We start from the raw sequence: 21,164 nt of genomic DNA, 5'->3' as shown, positions 1-21,164 counted from the left end.
AAATGATCTTCAAGTCAAAAGCTGCAGTTCAAGTGAACTGCACAGTGGGGAAAGCTATTGCTGTAGCATTCCAGCTCAAGTCTGGCCCTTTTGCTTAAGAAGGCCAAGAGCAGTACTTTTTGAATGTTCCTTCTAGACGTGCTTGAAAAATAGCCCAGCTAGCATTCCCCTAGCCTCCATCTATGATTTCACTGGGAAACTATGCATAAGATACTTTGGAAATAAATATACACAAGAAATTACAACTTTGTTTGAATGACCCTCTACCTTGGAATGTCTAGAACTGTGAGAATTATAAGGCCAAGAAATATGTCCAGGCCTGCTTGCTTGAAAAGTTACTGTTCCTTATATGGAATGTGAACAGACAGGGAGCTGAAGTTGTATAAACTAAATGTAGATTTTTTTTTCCCAGCCACTTCTGTGCCTCATCCTTGACCTATTTCATTTATAGGTTTCTTTAAGATATTATGGCTTGTAAGTTCATTGCCTTCTTGATGGTCTTCCAGCAGTGATTTTCAAAATAGTCACTATTTTACATGGTCAGAAATATCCAAGGATGGATGGACCCAGAAAGGGTCAGCCCATGAGTGCACGGGTGCAATCAAATCAGTAGAATGTGAGGCTTGGTGACATGTGGGGAACTTGTTAGAGTATTCCAGGTACAGTTTATTCATTAATGTTAGAAAATTTTAAATGTAGACATTCAGAAATATTTAGTCTGGTTTTCGGTAAGGAAGAAGGATGAGCGGATTCAGTCAAAGACCCACAGCACAATAAATATTTCTTTTACTCTATTTCCTTGATAATGGAGAAAACAGAGCAACAAGCAGTTAACCTGAAGATAAAAAATAGAAATTCTGTTTTTTAATAGGGGTACTTATTTTATTGTACACCACGTGGAATGGGCACCTTTTATAATTTTGGTTTGCACAGAATATTTTAATGTAAGCAATTCAGAATACTGACAGCATATGTTTGAAAGGTTATGATTTCATTAATCCTCACCAGCAGTTCTTAAGTCTGCCTGGGTTCAAATCTCAACTATACCATTAACCAGGATAAGTGTCTTATCCTCTCTAACCTGCAGTTTCTCATCTAAAAAATGAGGATTAAAAATAGTACCTACCTTATAGGATTGTTGCAAAAGTTTAATAAGTTAAATCAACATAAATACAAAGACTGACAATTACATCGTGTTTGGTAAGTAGACACAATTATTAATCTCACTAGCCATATGCATTGATTGCCATATTTGACAATATTGGAATTTTGTAAAAAGTAGAAGGTAGATTGTATAAAGATTCCACAAATATTGAAATTGGCCCCCTTAGAGGCACTCACTGTCTTGTCACTCAGGTTTCTTTTCCTTTTCTAGACTTAGGTCTACATTTTTAGTACAAATGGAGAAGAGCGACAGTTACCTAAATAATTCAAAGTAAGTGTTGATTTTTGCCTTTATTATTGGAATCATTCAGATGGAACCTTGCATTTCTTATATGCTTAGAGTATGATCTTACACTTGTACTTCACAAAGTTGCCCAGATATGTACAGATTGATCTACAGATTGACTCAGAAATAAAAAAAAAAAATCTGTAACAGATAAAATATTGCTGTTTCTCCCTAAAGCTTATATGTCAATATTCCATTTCACTAAATGCAACACTCTCAACTCATTTTATGAGGTCAGAATTATCCTGATACCAAAATCAGAAATAACACTGCAAGAAAAGATAACTATAGGCCAATATCCCTAATAAATATAGATGCAAACATTAAAAAAATATTTTTAAATGTTTATTTATTTTTGAGAGAGAGAAGAGCACATACATGAGCAGGGGAGGAGCAGAGAGAGAGGAAGTCACAGAATTTGAAGCAGGCTCCAGGCTCTGAGCTGTCAGCACAGAACCCGACATGTGGCTCAAACTCACGAACCATGAGATCATGACCTGAGCCCAAGTCGTATGTGTAACTGACTGAGCCACCCAAGCGCCTTTAAGTGTAAACATTCTTAACAATTGAGCGAACTGAATTTAGCAGCATATTAAAAGGATCATTCAGGGGCGCCTGGGTGGCGCAGTCGGTTAAGCGTCCGACTTCAGCCAGGTCACGATCTCGCGGTCCGTGAGTTCGAGCCCCGCGTCGGGCTCTGGGCTGATGGCTCAGAGCCTGGAGCCTGTTTCCGATTCTGTGTCTCCCTCTCTCTCTCTGCCCCTCCCCCGTTCATGCTCTGTCTCTCTCTGTCCCAAAAATAAATAAAAACGTTGAAAAAAAAATTAAAAAAAAAAAATAAAAGGATCATTCACCATGATCAAGTGGGATTTATCTCTGGGATGTAAGCATGGTTCAATATATGTAAATCAATTAATGTGAGACATCACATTAATAGAACAAAAGAAAAGAGGGGTGCCTGGGTGGCTCAGTCAGTTGAGTGTCCAACTTCAGCTCAGGTCATGATCTCATGGTTTGTGAGTTCAAGCCCAGCCAGCATCAGGCTCTGCGCTTACAGTGCAGAGCCTGATTCAGATCCTCTGTCTCCCTCTCTACCTCCCCCACTGTCTCTCTCTCTCTCTCAAAATAAACAAACAAACAAACAAACAAACAAACAAACAAACAAATAAATCATTAGAAACATTTAAAAAAGAATCATATGATCATCTCAATAGATGCAGAAAAAACATTTGACAAAATTCAGCATCTATTCATAATAAAAACTCTTAACAAATTAGGCAGAGAAAGAACATATTGAACATAGTGAAGGACACATGTGATGAGCTGATAGCTATCATCATACTCAGTGGTGAAAGGTTGAAAGTTTTTCCTCTAAGATCAGAAACAAGACAAGGGTGCCCACTGTTTCCACCCCTAATCCACACAGTACTTGAAGTCCTAGCTAGGGCAATCACGCAAGAAAAAGAAATAAAAGGTATCAGTATTGGAAAGTAAGAAGTAAAATTGTTTGTCTTTGCAGAGTACATAACTTACATGCAAAGAATCCTAAAGATTCAACTAAAAAAACTATTAGATTTTCAATGAATTCAGTAAAGTTTCAGAATACAAAATTAACATACAAAAATCAGTAGTGTTTCTATATACTAACAATGAATTTTCTGGAAAAAAAGAAATTGACCTCATTTACAATAGCATCAAAAACATAAAATACTTAGGAATAAATTTAGCCAAGGAAGTGAAAGGTCTCCACACTGAAAACTACAAGACACTGATAAAAGAAAGAAGGCACAAATAAATGGGAAAGTATCTCATATTCATGGATTGGAAGAATTAGTATTGTTAAAATGACAATACTACCAAAAGCCATCGATAGATTCAACCCTATCAAGATTCTAATGCATTTTTTATAGAAGCACACAAAACACTCCTAAAATTTACATGAAACCACAAAGATACCAGATAGCCAAAGAAATCCTGAAACAAATCAGGAGAAGAAGAACAAAGCAGGAGGCACCACACTCCCTGATTTCAAGCTATATTATGAACCTATAGTCATCAAAACAGCATGGTAGTGGCATAAAAACAGACAAATAGACCAAGAGAATGGAATTGAGAGACTAGAAATAAACCTATGCATATATAGTCAACTAATATTTGACAAGGGAGTCAAGAATACTCAACGAGAAAAGACAATCTCTTTAATAAATGGTGTTGGGAAAATTGAATGTTCACATGTAAAAGAATGAAACTGGACTCCTATTTTACACCACTCAAAAATAATTAACTCACAGTGGATTAAAGACTTAAATGTAAGACCTGAAACCATAAAACTCTTAGATGAAAACAGCAATTATACTCCTTGACATGAACCTTGGTAATGATATTGTGATATGATACTTACAGCACAAGAAACAAGATGAAAAACAAGTGGGACCACATCAAACTAAAAAGCTTCTGTACCGCAAAGGAAACCATCAACAAAGTGAAAAAGCAACCTACAGAATGGGAAAAATATTTGCAAACCAGATATTTGATAAGGGGTTAGTATCCAAAACATATAAATAACTCCTACAACTCAATAGCCAAAAAAGTAAATAACCCAATTTTTAAAAATAGGCAGGGGTGCCTGGGTGGCTCAGGTGGTTAAGTGTCCGACTCTTGGTTTCAGCTCAGGTCATGATTTTGTGGTTCAGTTTGTGAGTTGGAGCCCCACATGGGGGCTCTGTGCTGACAATGCAGAGCCTGGATGGGATTCTCTCTGTGTGTCTCTCTGCCCTTCCCCCACTCAAGCTGTCTCTGTCTCTCTCAAAATAAATAAATAAATACATTAATTAATTAATTAATTAAAAAAATAAAAAATAAAAATAAAAATGGGCAAAGATCTAAATTGACATTGTTCCAAAGAAGATATACAAAAAGCCAACAGGTACATGAAAAAAATGTTCAGCATCACTAGTCATCAGGGAAATGCAAACTAAAAACATAGTAAGATACCACTTTACACCTATGAGCATGATAGAGATAAGAAATGCTGGCAAGGATGAGGAGAAGAGTATGGATCCTCAAAAAAAATTAAAAAGAGAACTATCATATGATCCCATAATCCCACTTTTGGGAATATATCCAAAGGAAATGAAAACACAAACCCAAAAAGATACCTGTATTTCTATAGCCAAGACATGGAAACAACCCAAGTGACTATTAATGGATGAGTAGACAAATAAATTGTGGTATATATACACGCATACACATGCATGAATATATAATGGGATAATATTCAGCCATAAAAAATGAGGAAATCCTACTATTTGTGACAACATGGATAGTTCCTGCAGGCATTTGCTAAGTAAAATAAGTTTTATAAAGAAAGATATGTACTGTACAATTCACTTACACGTGGAATCTAGAACAAAAACAGAAACAAACTCAGAAACAAAGACAGAATTGTGGTTACCAGAGGTAGGGGTAAAAGGAGGGGGAACTAGAGGAAGGTGGTCAAATGTACAAACTTCCAGCTATAAGATAAATAAGTACTAGGGATGTAATAACAACACGATGACTATAGCCATAACACTGCTGTGTAATATACAGGAAATCATTAAGAGAGTAAGTCCTAAGAGTTCTCATCACAAGGAGAAAATTTTTTTCTTTTCTTCTTTCTTCTCTTTTTATTGTGCCTATATGAGAAGATGGATGTTAGCTGAACCTACCATGGCAATCATTTCACAATATATGTAAATCAAACCACCATACCGTATGCCTTCAATTTATACAGTGATGCATGTTAATTATTTCTCAATAAAACTGGGAAAAAGACTCCTCACATTGCTTCCTCTTCAGGGCAGTCTCTTTCATGTGTACAATGACCCAACAGCAGACTTTTTCAGAGTGGAAAGCACGTGGAAGGCTTTCCCACTGCTGTCAATGAGAAAAGGTCAGCTTGGAGGAACATATTATAATTTTGAAATGAGTAAATGTAGAGAGAAGGTATTTGGGCTCTGGCTTACATATCAATCTGTGGTTTAAGCTTAGTGTTTTTATTTGAAGTGCAGGGGGCCAGAAGTGATGTCATCAGCTTTTCCTTGATTAGTGCCTCTACAGGACTGAGTCGAGAACTGGTCTTCCAGATGACTGGAATACTTTTATAGCTGCTTAGATATTTTTTTCACCAAAATAAATACATATTTTACACTCAGGGAAGACTAAAGGAAGGAGTCTCAAATTGGCTTATAAGCTCAGTGATGGAAATAGAATGAGTATTAAATCTTTCTATTTCATTTGAAAACACCATTTGTTGCTAGAGGCTTGGATATAATTCAGGCTCTGGGTAACTTTGATTTTGGTAAACCTGATTTTCTAGTTTTTAAATCTCCAATCACTAAGCATCTGGGTTTTACTCTTTAAAGAAGCTAATACTCTGACAATACTTAATATTTTCCATTTCCAGCAAAGGCAGCTTTAAATATTTCCTAGTGCTAATGCATGATTTGTCTAAGCATATTAGCTAAATCTAATCTTTCATTACTGCTGGTTTGCATCTCTATTTTCAGATGGTTAATTGGCTGACTTTCTGCAAAGTTCAGTTTTTGTTACAGGTCTGATCAAGCTTAACAATAATTTCCTATATTATATTAGCCAAAGTAATGTTTGTTTATGAGCTTAGAGTCATATTTATTAACATCCATGATTAACTGAAAATTGCCCCATGTGGTATTTCAATCCACAAATGTGTTTTGATTAGAGAAGGGACAATTATTCCATTTGCATTTGATTCTAACACAAATGGTATAATTTTCAGCTCTCTTAGTCAAACAGATAATAGTGGAGAAAAGAAAAGGTAAGGCCTCCAAAAGACTGCCCATGTGGCTGCTGCTTTCTGATCGTTTAGACCCTGATGTAATTCTTTTCTTTGTAGCACATTTCTATAAAATAGTTTTTGGTATGGATAATTACCTTAATTGTTCATCTAGTCTCTAAAGCATCACTGGGGCATTATCTGTTATGCCGCTTGAAACTGATCATTGTGTACTTTCTAACATATTTCATGCTCTTTAGGATTGGATGTCTGACTATTTAGATTTAATACTTGACGAATATTCTGCGTGTAGAAATCTGGTATATAAGAAAAAATATATTTTGAAAAGATGATTTATGTTCTCTTTAATTCTGACTACTTTCTATGAAGCTTTTGTGACCTGACATAAATCTCCAAGTCTGCCTTTTTATCTGGTAGAATAGAATTTAGCTGTTCACAGACTGTTTGGACAATCAGCAGTCTTTGAGTGATCAGGGGATCAGGGGGGTCTTTGGAAGCACTGAAGTTCCAGCATGGGGTTTAACGGGGGCCCAAGGCATGACAGGGCGGGGGTTGGCCTCCCCGCACCTGCTGACATTGGAGTCACCGCACAGCAACTCCTAGGAGACTCAAGTCACTTTATGCTGGAGATAAGAACCACCCTTTAGGGCCAAAAATCTTGTTTTCCCTTTCAGACAGGGGGGTTACCCTTTCATTCGCTGCTCAGAAAAATTTATATAAGATGATCTGACTTTTGCTGTCTTCCTTGGGCTGAGAGCTATATAGATGCAAGTTTTGGTCCTATGCTCTTTTAAAGCTGGATTTAACAGAATGACAGAAAGGCACCAGTGCTTAGCACAGTTCCCAAACATCTCCACCATGCTGGTTGAATGAATGAATGAATGAATGGTTCAGAACATCCTATGTGACCATAGGCCTGAAGCTTCCATTTCAAGCTTCTATGCTTCTGATGGTTTCTTTACCCTGTTTGCTCAATTAGCTGTATCCAAAAGTTTTGCTCTAATCCCTAAAAAAACTTCATCAGCACATCTTAAATTTTTTTGATGAGCTTTAATCTGCATAGAACCCCCTTTTTGTGCCGGAATGCTAGCTTGAATAAATCAGCCAGCTCAAATTGAATAAATCTATTTAAATACTTATAAAATATTAAGGATGCATTTGGGAAAAGCCTCTAAGGTTATTGTGGCACCCATGTACCTCACAGTAACTAATTTATTAAGCAGTTTGCAAACCTGGAAAGAAAGGAAAAAGAAAAATGGTTTCATAAACCAAGAGCAGAAGCCAATTTTTCAGCTCAGATGATGAAAGGAAGCATGCATTTCTAATCAAAAAGACAGATAAGCCTTCTCTCTCCCACCATTCCCTCACCGGTAAAGTGCCTTTTCATCATCAACAACACTCCATTCCTAATGGCTGCCTGGGCCTTTCTGCACCTTCCCCGTACGCTGGTAATGTACACACAGCATCCCTTGAAACAGGAGCCCATTAGCTGCGGCAGACTTACCTTTTCACATGACGATCTTCTGTTGCAAGTCATCAGCGCGGTGTTAAATCATCCCTACTGGGCACGCTCAGAACCCTGTCGGAGGGATAAACCGATATTTAGAGCCATAGCATGAAAATTGCTTTTCAGCCCCCTTGAAGGACAGTTAAAAAAAAAAAAAAGGAAAGAAAGGGAAAAGGTCATCAACTAGGCAGGTACCACCAAGCTCATTCTTTTGCCTGGGAGCTTTTCTTCTTTGGATTTCTTTAGATGATCATTTGTGACCCTTAGTCTGGTACGTGTCATGGCGGTCCCTTTGTGCGAAGAGTAAGGTCAGGGCCCACATATTGCTATTGTTCGGTATTCCAGGTGATCCTGCCTCTCCAGCACTTAATAGTACCCCCCTCCCATGGCACTGCAATACACGTTTATATTAATGACAGCTGTCATTTTAAATGAGTTTGGCCTGCCTTGTAAGGTTCAGAAATATTACCTTTCCATTATTCTCCATGCTATCTTGCACAGGTGTTGCTGACTGTAGCCGTTGTGGGGGCCTACGGAGAATCCTATACATAGATCCCTAATAATGCCTTAATTGTCCCATCATTTCCCACAGGCCACCCTGAGAGAGTGCTCGCTGGTTCCTCCTGCCTCTCCCCACATGCATTTATTGGGCATATATTGATACCTTAATAATAACTGTATTAGGTTTAATACAGCATATGTAAAGCATGTGGAAATATCGGGGACAGGGAAGATAGAGTCTGTAGGAGTCACTTTGTTGTTTATTCTTAAAGGACAGTATTAACAAACTGCATGCTAAACCTAGCCGTGGCTTTTTTTTAGCATCATCTGCCTAGTTTGTGCAGGAAACAATAAACATGATGCCCAACAAGGACTCCAAGTTCAGTAATGGTTTTTCCAGGCTCATCTACTGGACAAAGAAAAGGGTTTTTAGGGGTAGCCTATATCTTCTTTTACCCAGGTAAAGGGGGAGGGTGGACTTGATTTCTGACAAGCTGCAAATATATGTGGAGTCAAGTCATTTGTTATTTTAGGCCTGAGTTCCCAGGCACGTTTTCTCAAGGTGCTTACATGCAGCACATTTCCATGTTTTTCTTGCTCTGGGAAGCTGGTCAAGACATGCTTGAAAACAGGAGTATGTTCGACAGAACTAGAAACTCATCTTTCCAGCAGGTAGGGTGACATTTCCCCACAGCTCTGAATACCAAAGGGAAGATTGCAAGCAAGTTGAAGACCACCATTCCTGAGCATAATTCATTTCCTGGCCACCATCAGTGCCTCCTAACATTTGTCACCATATCCCGGCTTCTTCCAGGACACAGCCTTCTGGCTGTGGTCACTCTGATCTGGTCCAGTTCAATTACCATGGGACATCAGCACGTCTGAGGGTCTGCAGCCCTGTGATTTTTCCTTTGATTGGTTTTGTCCCTTTAATGGGTCACCACTTGAATCTTAGTTTAACAGAAGCATTCAGACAAATTGGAGGAAGAGCTTAAAGATCAGAGAACTAGAACGGACTTTTTCCACCCCAGGCTAACTTCCTGCAAGGGAAGTGGCACGACAAAGCTCAGCAGTTTCCCTGGGTTTCCCCGAGGATAGGATTCCCTGCATCTCTCCAGAGGCCACCCTCTCCCTGGAAAATTCAGATTCAGTAAATCTCCGTTGAGGCCTGAGAATCTGTTTTTAATAGAAGACTTGGTGATTTCCCTCAACAGGGAAGTTTCTTTGTAAGGATTTTGGGGAATGTTCTTTTGGTAAATATATGCCAAAAATTCCTGTTTAGACAGCAAGCTGATGAGCATTTTGATGCACTGAATGAGTGAATACTTTCATTCCAAGTCCAGCCACACAGAGTCTACTGGATAAGATGATGCCAAAGAACAAGTTTGTGTAAAGGGAGCAGTAGAGGGAGAGGGGAAGGACGTGACGAGATGAAAGAAAGTTCTGGAAAACTCAAGGCAGTGGTGGGGGGTGGGGGTGGGAATGGGGAGCCTCAAGGAGACTCAAGCCCCAGGACAGTTATCTCTGCCTTCACAAGGGCTGGTTTTAATCACTCTCTTGTACCTTTTGCTGGTGTCGTTTGTCAAACCTTCCCATAAAAGTTGCAGAGTGAGGTTATGCAGCGGGTACCATCATCCATCTCCAATTATTGACCGGAGTGGGAGGTGGTTCTCCATTCCTCCCTCTCCAGCCTGCCGTCTGCTTTTGTTCTATCCTGCAACCTTTCAGCCCCACGCTGGAATGGAGCACAGCCCCCACGGCCTTGCAAACAAAACCCTTCGCAGCCTGTTGCATGCGCCTTCTGGGTGTGCTTTCCTGGCATCTGCTTTAGAGACTTCCTCTTCTGGGGATTTACCGATTTGAAACAAATCCCTGGGCTTTGGCCCTGAATCCCATAATTTTAAACTGTGTGATGATCAGAGTTGTTCATCAAGCTCTAATAACAATGTGGTAGGAGCTGCTTTCCTCTTGTCTGATCTGTTCTCGGTTGTACTGCCTGCTCTCTGCCATGGGGCTCAGATGTTGCAGTTGATCTGCCCAAAGGGTTTACAGGCAGGACGGGAGCAGGTACATGAGTAGATGGGGAACAGGAATACCTTCATGTACACTTGGCCCTATTCTAATCCAAAGACAACTGAAAATACCAGTGACTAAGGTTCGTGAAGCACTTAGCATGCAATGCTGTGGGCAGTATTCCAGGGGTTTACATGGGTTAATTTGTCAATCCTCACGACAACTCCACAAGGCGCAAGGCTGGTACTATTGTCGAGCCCACTTTGCATATTCAGTCTGTGATCACATGGAAGCAGATTCAGGTCCCTACGTCTATCAGCTTCCCTACTGAACACATGGCCTGGAGTTTGAAAGAGGAAGGTATCTCCAGACAAGGGTACAAGGAACCACAGGGGTTGAAAAGCACCCAGAGACTCATTCTGTATGACAAGTCTGTGTAAGATTTAAAAAAAAAAAAAAAAAAAAGTGGAGTTTTCAGGAAAGGCCAGTGACTAGAACTATAAGATGATTAGAATTTATCCTTTGCCTTAGACCAGGTAAAATGCACAGAAATCAGGCATGGGTGGTCAGCACAGCTAGTGGAATGACCGGGAAGGAAAAAAATGAAGGCACATGTAAGCTGACACAGCAGTGGGTCCACCAGGGGCTGAGTCTGGGACCAAATAATCAGCATTTGATATCAAGGAAGAGAATAACTGGCTGACATATGAATTTGAATATGAATACTTTGAAGCTATCTTGTTTTTCATTTGGCCCTTTACCAACTTTACTGATAACTTTATTTTGAAAAAGATTTCTCTGATTTTACTTGTATTTATTTTTTGGTTTGATAACAAAAGATGATTATATGGGTTCCCTTGCTACTGGCATCTTTCTCATGGCCCACAGCACATTATTTTCCTTTTGGCCTTTCTTAAAACTGATGCTAGGGGAGATAGTATTGTCTAGCATGGCACTTTCCAAAAGAAATTTAACGCAAACCATACAGGCATATCAAAAATTTCTGGGGCGCCTGGGTGGCTCAGTCGGTTAAGCGTCCGACTTCAGCTCAGGTCACGATCTCGCGGTCCGTGAGTTCGAGCCCCGCGTCGGGCTCTGGGCTGATGGCTCAGAGCCTGGAGCCTGCTTCCAATTCTGTGTCTCTCTCTCTCTCTCTGCCCCTCCCCCGTTCATGCTCTGTCTCTCTCTGTCCCAAAAATAAAATAAACGTCAAAAAAAAAATTAAAAAAAAATTTCTAGTAGCCACATTTTTTAAATGAAAATAAGACAGATAAAATTTATTTTAACCATGTATTTTATTTATCCCAACATATCTAGTGCATCATTTCAACATTTCTCTGAAATCTGGAGTGTAGTTCACACGGCACATCTCATTTTAGAGTTGTCACAGTGTTCCAAGTGTTCAATGGCTGTATGTGGCTCATCGTTAGCCATCCTGTTGTAGGGTGCCATTACAGTAGTTAAAAGTCAACAAAACTGGTCATATTTGGCTGTCTTGCTTTTTAGCAGGTTATCCTTTGAAAAGTTAGTTACCACGCTAAGCCTCATTTTTCTCACTGGTCAAATAGAGACAATAATAATAAATGATTTCATGCATAAAACTGTACTGAACCTGGGCCCTGTGCTGGGCTCCCAGAAGCATTCAGTAAATGTCAACACCAAGACCTCTATAGCCTAGCTCCCACCCTGGATCATCTCCTTCAGAGCCCATGCAGGCTAAAGTTAGTGCTCAGCTGTTAAGCACACTAGGCTCCTTATTTCTCTCTGTAACAATATAATTATCTATCTATCTATCTATCTATCTATCATCTATCTATCTTTCAGTAATTCTCAACTGGGGGCATCTAACTGGTAGAGGCCAAGGGATCTGCCAAACATCTATAGTGCACAGGATAACCCCCACCTCCATCATAACAAAGAGTTATCCGACCCTAAATTTTAATAGTGCAGCGACTGACAAACGCTGATTTAACCAGACTAGCCTGTGTGCACATGTGTATATATGATTTTATTATTCTTTGATCACTTTTGAAGTAATTTGGAATATGAATTATAGACATAAATAGGAAAACACCAGCTTTAGTCCTTGGGATACCTCTCACTTATTTTATAGAGGGACTCTGCACAAGAAATTGCATAAACAGGCTTCCTCGGGCTTTCCAGAGGGGAAGCAGTATGATTTGTGCAGTCATATGTGGGAGGCAGATGAGCTCCCACACTCCTGTGACCCGCGACCAGTCAGCAGAGGCTCCACTATTGTGGGGCTGATGGGATCGTGACAAGACTTTGGCTTCCACTGGACTTGCTCCCTTGCCAGAATCGAGTGCCATGTGAAAGCTGACAGCTGCCTTTCTGCTCCCCAGGGCCTGCTGGGTCACAGGACCCAAGGAGAAGGAGCAAGAAGTAGTCACAGTGCCAGTTCTGGGGCAGGTGGCCCCATGATAAGGCCCCTTACTATCCTCTTCCAACTCCTTCCTCTCATTTATGTTATGAGGAATGTACTCAATTTACTATGCACCCTTAGAGGGGCCTTGTGGGAGATGGTTCCACCACCCTACCTGCAGATAGTTTTAGAGTGCCACATTTATTCACAGGGCTTCCTTGGGAATTTGCAGGCTGCAGGCTATAAGACAGCTGCACCAGCTTGCCTTTTCTCCTTGGCATTGTCTCAGAAGTCTTTGTGAGGTACTTCTTGCCTTAGTTCCTACACTTGTGTGCTTTCTCCCTCACCACTGTGCTATTTTCCCTTAAGGTTTTCCAATTAAAGTCTTTTGGGCATCTCAGGTCCCCCTTGGAGAAAGCACTATACCCCGTGTAGGTGCTGGGGCTCACTTCACTGAAACTTCCAGTAGACAGGGGTTTTTAGTCCCCTTTGCTCCCAATTGTATTGAAACCTCATTTGTAAATCTTGCTGCAAAAAGCTGCTTCAGTGCTTCTTTGATTTCTGCCTTCTATGGAGCAGCTGTTTTGCTCGTCTTTGTTCGTGATTTCCTGGCCGGCTGTTGATGGTGTCTGTCATTCAGTGACCAGAAGGCACCTTTGCCCGTTCTCTGTGCGTGAGGGTGAATACAGCACTCTGGTGAGAAGCACGTTACAAGGCAGCTCCTTCAGCTTCTCATGGGATCAACATGGGCTGATGAAGCAGAGACGCCCGGACTGCAGTCTTCAGCCGCCACTAGTTCTGGTGACCTAGTTAACTCCCCAGACCATAAGATCATTCTCAATAAAACAGTGCAAACTCTCCATTAAAATTCAAAGTAAGTATGAGCCCCAAGAGGAAATGTTCTGGCTTGAAGACCATGTCTGGTGAACAGATGGATGAAAGCCAAGAGACTGGCTATGTGCCCTTGCCAATGCTGGGGAGCTATTCCTCTCCCACATGGCTTCCTCTTTCACCGAATGATCAGGTTCCTTCTGGCCACCTGGAAAACGCAGAGTCAAACACCTGTTTAAGTAGATATGCTGAGCTCTGGGCCTGCCTCCACTGATCCATCTGTAGCGCCTGACCCAACATTCACCAGCTGCTTTACTGAGCATGAGGCGGGGCACGGGCTTTGATGACAGCATTAACAATGCACTTAAACCACCGCAGAGTTGATGCTTCCCACATCGGTGGGGATGTGCAAACTTGGAACCTGAGGCCTGCCCAAGTTTTTCCAGACTGGGGGAAGGGAGGTGGGCTGTGAGAGCACAGTACAAGGCCAAGTGAGCCCGCACCCATTGCTGGCCTCAGCGCTGGGGCTGAGGCAGACCTTCTCTAGGAGCAGACGGTGGCTTGGCTGGGCTGGTGTTCCAATTCTAGAGAGAGGAGGGTATTCTGTTGGAAGCAGCCGTGGAAACCATCATTTTACACAGAGCAGTTCTCTCCTATGTCTGGGTAGAGCTCAGCTTATGGAGAAAGCTCAAGAAAAGAGGAAAGAGGAAAGATCTTCTTTTAGCCTTTCATTTGTACGTGTGTGGGGCGTTTGCATTTTCCTTTTTGGCTAGGTGATGTTGAGTCTGTGCTCCTTTAATTTCATTGTCACCACTCTCCACCTAATAAAAATGGTCACTAAGCACAATTGATTGTGTGGTGCAAGGCAAGCAGAATACTCTATCCCAGTACATGAGTGCCCTATATTCTCAGAAGCTGGATTGTGATTTGGGAGAATCTCAGGTGATTTTGGAGGGTGGTGCCAGAAGAAATACCACAACCTGGTTCTTAAAGCAATCTCTGAATAGTTGAGTGGTAAAAAAGGAATCACTGCCACCTTTCTTCAGGCCTAATATCTGCATTCAAGGTAGAATAATAAATGGGCCCAACCATTCTATTGAGTCCTTAATATGGGCCAGGCACTGCTGTAAGTACTCTTCCTAATGAACTAATTTAAACCTTCACCACCCTAGAAGGGAGATAGCACAGTTTTACAGATGAGGAATCTGATGCACAAGGAGGTTAAGTAGCTTCCTCAGGACCGCATTGTTAGCAAGTGCTGGAGGTGGGACAAAGAGGGTTCCAGGCTGCTGCAACCCAACGGCTGCATCGGGCTTGAAAATAATTATGAATTATGTTCACTTACCTCCTAGACAATTTAGAAACAAATTCATTTTTAAACATTTTTACCACAAGGCAATTCTAAAGTGCCTTTTTCCAACATTCAAACACGGTTTTTGGGTAACTCTTTCCCAGGTGACCTTAGTGCTTTCTCCCCCTATGTCTTATGCAGGCCTTGGGTCACAAACTTCATGGCCTCTTGGATGATTTCCAGTCCCATCTACTTCTAACTGCTCAGAACTCTGTGAGCAAAATAATTTGGTGAGTGGTGATGTGAGGGGAATGCGAGCATGGCAGAGTGTGGAAAAACAAAGACAGATTTACAGCTACCAAATGCAGGGGGTGCAGGGTGAGGCGAGAGGGCCCCCGGTCTGTCTTCTCCCTTCCTCTAGTGACTCTCTTCCGCCTGGAGCCACCTGCTCTCCTGTGTCCCAAGTATCCATTTGCTCCCTAACCATCAGGGAGCAATTGTCCTTAGCTTGTTAAGTGTGAGTATTTGACCCAGGACTCAAATCAGTCTTTGGTAACCACGCTTGACAGATTTATCATTGATGAAAAGACAAGTCAATCTACTGAACCTTAAAGCTGTGTTGTTCTGGGAATCATACCAAGTCTCAGAAGATCTCTCTGTAGCATTAAAAGACCCTGGTCTTCCAAGACCAGTGCTTTCCACTGTGGCTCCCCCATAGTCAAGAAATATCCTTTATAGCACATATCATAGGTGGAAGAGGAATGAAGGCAATAGGGGAGCAATCCTTGCAGTCAATTCATCTTTAATACTTGCTGGCTAACTCTCAGGCCTGTGGAGTATAGGCCCCAGTGGGCAAGGCCAAGGCAAGTACATCTACGTGTCTGATGTGCGATAGAAACCACCCCCCCCCCCCCCGCCCATAGATGGTACAGACAGAGTATTCCCTACATTTTATCTAATTCAATTCTAATGACAGGCAGAAAAAACAAATTCAGAAGACATGGAGTCTAACCTCAATTCTTCACTTACTAATTGTGTGACCTTGAAGAAGTCACCTAAAGGCTTTTGGTGTTTCCTCACTCACTGCATAAAGGGTTTGGGCCCGATCATCTGTCATCTCCTGCTCAGCGATAGTACTAATGCTTATAATTTCAAGGTGTGTGGGTGGAGTCAGGTTTCCATTTTACTTGGGGATTCTAAGGAAAGTGCAAGACTCTTCAAACCATGACAAATATAGAAAGCAAGCAAGTTTATCATTTTCACTGCATGCTGTACGTATATAGATATATAAATATGTAGTCAGCATCTGGAACATAATGTAAAAATTTTTTCTGAGTAATTTCAAAGCATATGCCACGTGCTGAATGGAGATTTCTAGGACTTCTCCAATTGCGAACTTCAACACTCACCTCTAATATATTCCGACTTAAAGTGTGCAACCTTGTTTAAAATGCACTGCTAAAGCATATATTTTCGTGTATTGCTATGTCTGAATGCATGATAACCAGGTTGAAAATCAAATTATCTGTGTTAGGGTGAATATTATAGTGTGAATACTGCCTGCTGTGCTGTGAATGAATCTTGTAAACACAATCAAATGCATCTTTCCCTTTCTCACGCGTTCAGCAACCCCCCTGCTCGGAGAGGCGATTCTTCACCTTCCACTTCCCATTGTCACCGCGGTTCATGTTTATTGTGGGTGACATCTTCAGCTTCCACACAGTGTGAGCTCTGCCATGTTGAAACTGAGCATTCCCCTCAGAACATAAGGCTTTAGGTTAAAGCCTCTTCTTGACTTAGGAAAAAGAAAAATAAAATTTGCCCCCCTTTTTTTCTAGCAGTATGTGAAATGCTTTAACTACAAGTGTCCACCCAGAAATTGCAGGTCTCTCAAACTGTTTTGTGGAAAGGAAAGAGGAGACGTGTAAAGGGAGCCATTTTTGCTCAGTTGCTAATTTACTACCTTATCCCAGCGGGAGGAGAGGGGTATGCCCTGTGACATTCAGAGAAGACCCTGAACTTCCGGAAGCATTAAGCCAGCAGAAAGCCGAAGTCTTTCAGCGGGGAGAGTGAGTGAGCCCCATGCTGTCACAAACTTTGAGTCATTCCTGCACTGCTGTCTAAATACTTTGTGGAGCAGTCATGGTAGTCATTCATGGAGTGCATGGCTTTTGATGCTAACAAGGGATTAAGGGAGGACTGCATCTGATAAAAGGAACTCCATTGTTCCAATGCCATACAAGGCGAGGTTGCTGTGAGGGCTGAGCAGAAGATGGCCCACACAGGATTGTACTAGATCTTTCCTCCCTCTGGCAGCATCTTTACCTACTGTTGCCAAATCTCCGAGGTTCACAATTGCAACTTCCAGAAAGGGAAAATAAACTCCATGAATTATGGGGTTACCCTGACCAGTTCTTTATGTAATAAGTCAGTTAGTTGCTCTCTTAGCAAAATAGTGTAGGTGATAGTATTGGAGATGAATTTCTTTCTCCTTTCCAAACCCTTCCTTTCCTCTTTTAATATCTATCCTTATTTGACCCACAGCACTTATCACACCCTACAGGCTCTATAGCTCTCAAGAAGACCACCCTGACCCGTACCCACTGCAGAGTGCCTGCCTTGGGCAGCCTTCTATTGCTTTCCTGTACCCTCCCCATATTCTAGTTTTTCCCCCATATTTACATCTCCCTGTCTGTGGACTCTGAGGCATGAGGACCTAAAAGGGTTCATAGCTCAATTCGCAGGCAGAATTCCTGTCTATCAGAAGTCTTCCATTCCAGGAAGAAGAAATGGTGACAACTTAGACACTGGGGCAGACCAGAGGTTTGAGCAGCCTATGATCCTTTTAGTTCTGGAAACATGGCTGATTGAACAGCCTAGGTTATTCCCAGGAAACATCCTTATTTATTCATCATGGATTGTGACAATTGGATACTCACAAACCCTCCCAAGAATAGTAATAGGGGTCCAGAGTTATCTTTCAGGCAGGGGTGTCCTCCTCCAGCCCCTAATTCTTTCCATGCATTAAAAAATAAGGCTAAAATGAAGCTCAAATGGAGTCTTAGGAGGAAAAGATCACAAAAGGAGATTCTTTATGCCAAGTGTGGAAGAGAGAAGGGGTGCTCGTGGCTGATACTGCTGTTGTCTTATCACTGGTCTGTATAGTGAGAGACAAGGGTCATTATTTTAGTAACTAGCTGGCAGAACTACCCCCACCTCCCCTGTAGATCTTTCTGGGCATTGACTGATGTTAGCAAAAAGCAGCCCGAGAAAACACTGGGGAAGTGCAGGGATTGATCAGCTTTGAACACGGAACCCATGAAGATGATAATATTTCTCCATTTTCACGCCATATCCTCCCATGTACCATTGCTCCCTCCCACCCACACACCTTCCAGTGTGCAAGCTGTCTCTCCCAAGTCCCCTCCCTCCCTTAAGGTTACACCCATTTTCTGAGGCAGCATTGATCAGGACTCCTCTTTGAAACAATGCAAAACACTCAAGGCCTGAAACATTTGAGTATTCTAGCTGAGGGATTTCAAGATGGACAGGAGTTTGGAAGCCCCAGAGAAGCATAAAAAACAGGAAACAGGATTCCCTATGGTCTCTTAGCTGTTGCTTCACATATGTTACCCACAATTCAGCAAAGAATTGTGCCTTGGGAGAAAAGCAGGTTTTATATGCCCTAATAATAGAAACAATAATAACTATCATTTATTTACCACTTACTGAGGGCCAGGTACTAAGTGCTAAGCACTTTACACACATTATTCCACTTAGTTTTCAAAGATTCCCATTATTACTCCCTTTTACGGATAAGCTAACAGAGGCTTAAAGAAGTTGCGTAGCCTGCTTAAAGTTATAGTTAGTAAGTGGCGGATTTGGAATTCAAACTGAGGCAGCCTGACTCTGGAGACTACAGAAAGAATATATGTGCGTGCATGTGCACACACACCCACAAGTAAACTCCTGAAAGGGCAAGGGCACTGTTCTCTGCCATAAACTGCAGCCTGAAAACTAGTCCTTCACACATAGTAGACACTCTATAAAGTTTGAATGAGTGGTAAGAGAGTGGATTTAACTTAAGGCTCTACTAAATTCATGCATTTAAAAAATAAGATAAAACTAATATTTGTCCATTCTTTTTAGCATTTCAAATTGGTTGTACGTGTTGTCTCATTTTATTCTTATGAAACTATGCAGTTGGGATGGCACACTTCAAAAAAAGAAAGTGGAGCCCGGAGAGTCAGAGGCAGACATTTCTCACAGCTAGTTAGTGATGGTCATAAAAATGGCTAACATTTCATCATTTCCATGCATCAGGAGCTATGCTATTATTACCTTTTATTTATCCAATTATCTAATCCCAATAATCCCCAAAATGTAGTTTCTATTATCTCCCCTTAATAGAAGAAGGAACCAAAGCACAGATAGGCTAAGACCTCGCACTTAACATATGCACCTATGCGTGTGTTAGTATTAAATCTGTTCAGAGTTAGGATTAGCTCCTGTGTCTTAATGGTTTTTCTTGTATTTTGATTCACATGGTATTTTGCCTGAAAAGGGTACCTAGGAGATATTTTCCTCTGATAGAACTTGAGGCTAAGAGAAGGCAACAGATTTTCCTGGAGTCAAACAGCCAATGGCATAACCAATAACAAAATGAGACTAGAACTGTGCTGTCCAACGAAGTGGTCACCAGCTACATACTGCTATTTAAATTTGAATTAATTAAAAGTAAATAGCTAAAGGAGCATCTGGATGGCTCAGTTGGTTAAGCATCTGACTCTTGATTTCGGCTCAGGTCATGATCTCACAGGTTTATGAGTTTGAGCCCCTCCCCTGCTCGTGCTCTCGCTGTCTCTCTCAAAATAAATAAATAAACAAACAAACAAACGTCAAAAAAAAGTAAATAGCTAAAAATCCAATTCCTCAAGTTGTATTAGCCACGTTCCATGTGTTCAGTCATCCCACATATTTAATGGTGATCCTATTGGACAATGCAAATGATTGATTTCACTGTCTCTTTGGTTTATTTTCCTAATATGCTCATGTTTTTGTTGGTAGATCCATGTGCATGTATTTTCCCACTAGATATGACTGTGTGTTAGGAAACCAAGGCTCTGCCTTTATCCACTCATTCTTGCCTTCCTGTGTTACAGGCCAGGCCCGGCATTGCCCTAGGCAACATACAGCCCTGTCTTTCAAGAGATTTGTGATTTATTTTAAGAAGCTAAAACCATTTCTGAAACAACTAAAGAACAATTCAAAGCCATCTTAGGAGTAAATATATTAATTCCTCACATTTATGTTGATATCAAGAGTTTACAAAGGGCTTTCGCATGCCATTGTCTCACTTAAGCTCCAAAATAACCAAATATGAGAGCAGATATAACTGTTCCCATTTCAGAGATGAGAAAACTGAAGTTCAGTATGTATAAATAACCAACTTGAACCGACATATGTCAAAGCCTAGATTAGACAACTCCTGTATGTATGGTCATATTGGAGGAATTCAAGGCAAGAGATATAACCATAAAGGAAAAATTTCTGATTTTCATCATCTAGTCCAGGCCCAATTTAGGAAAAGTAGAGATGCATAGGGCATGAATGAAACACAGCCTCTACCCTCTCAGAGCTTGTCATCCAGTTCAGAAAGTATCCATATATCAATAGAGAAAGTATAAGTTACCAAGCAGCAGATGTCCTGGTAATATGCAGTCTTGCTCCTTCATGTAGCCTCACTACTTAGCATGGAGCCCACCACATAGTAGGCACTCAACATAAATTTGTGTGTGCATGTAATCAATGCTTGGGTCCAAGAGAGGGAACAGACAATGTACATAATAATTCAAGACTCTGAAATGTGACTCCATCTATTTATGTAGTTGTCAGTTAAAATGTACACTGACTTCTTTCATTGCTTTTGAACTGCTTTTCTGATAGCAATTTTTATATAAACACATCTTTACCTCAGGAAATTGGCTAGGGCATTAGATTACCAAGAAAGGCTAAAACTATTGTGGGAAACAGCAAGAACAGTTTGCATTTAAAGTAAAAATAGGAATGGAGGAATGATATAGGAGAACTAGTCACAGACAGCTAGCTGTTGGGCCCAAAATGTGAGAGCCTTTTGGAAAATGTTTGCGAAGATAAGGTTGTCATTTGGTTTGGGGTATTTCTGTCTCTTGACCCAATTGCTAATGGAAGGGATGTTTTGATTTTCTCAAAATATATTGAAAAGCTTTCTGAATGACTCCAAGTATCCTAGAGAAACTTTGAATTGGGTACAAAACTGCATACTGGGAGGATCAATTCTATTTTTTTTTAAACTTCATGGAAAACTTAAGAATATAGTAGGTCTATGTTTCA

General features: G+C 41.0%; 1 long non-coding RNA gene across 6 annotated transcripts in view; it reads right to left on the bottom strand.

Moving 5' to 3' along the window:
* LOC147582465 (uncharacterized) overlaps window positions 1-21,164 on the bottom strand; it is a 529,319-nt gene that overhangs the window by 32,743 nt on the left and 475,412 nt on the right. For all 6 annotated transcript variants that reach the window (XR_015248720.1, XR_015248722.1, XR_015248723.1 and 3 more), the window contains one exon: window positions 7,771-7,845. This is a non-coding gene — a long non-coding RNA (uncharacterized LOC147582465). The remainder of the gene's footprint in view (window positions 1-7,770; window positions 7,846-21,164) is intronic.

Source organism: Puma concolor, chromosome A3 (genome assembly GCF_028749965.1).
Source record: "Puma concolor isolate L17-30 chromosome A3, mPumCon1.1.hap2, whole genome shotgun sequence".
NCBI classification, from domain to species: domain Eukaryota; kingdom Metazoa; phylum Chordata; class Mammalia; order Carnivora; family Felidae; genus Puma; species Puma concolor.
The sequence above is the reverse complement of the archived record's forward strand: the minus strand, read 5'-3'. Positions and strand labels throughout refer to the sequence as shown.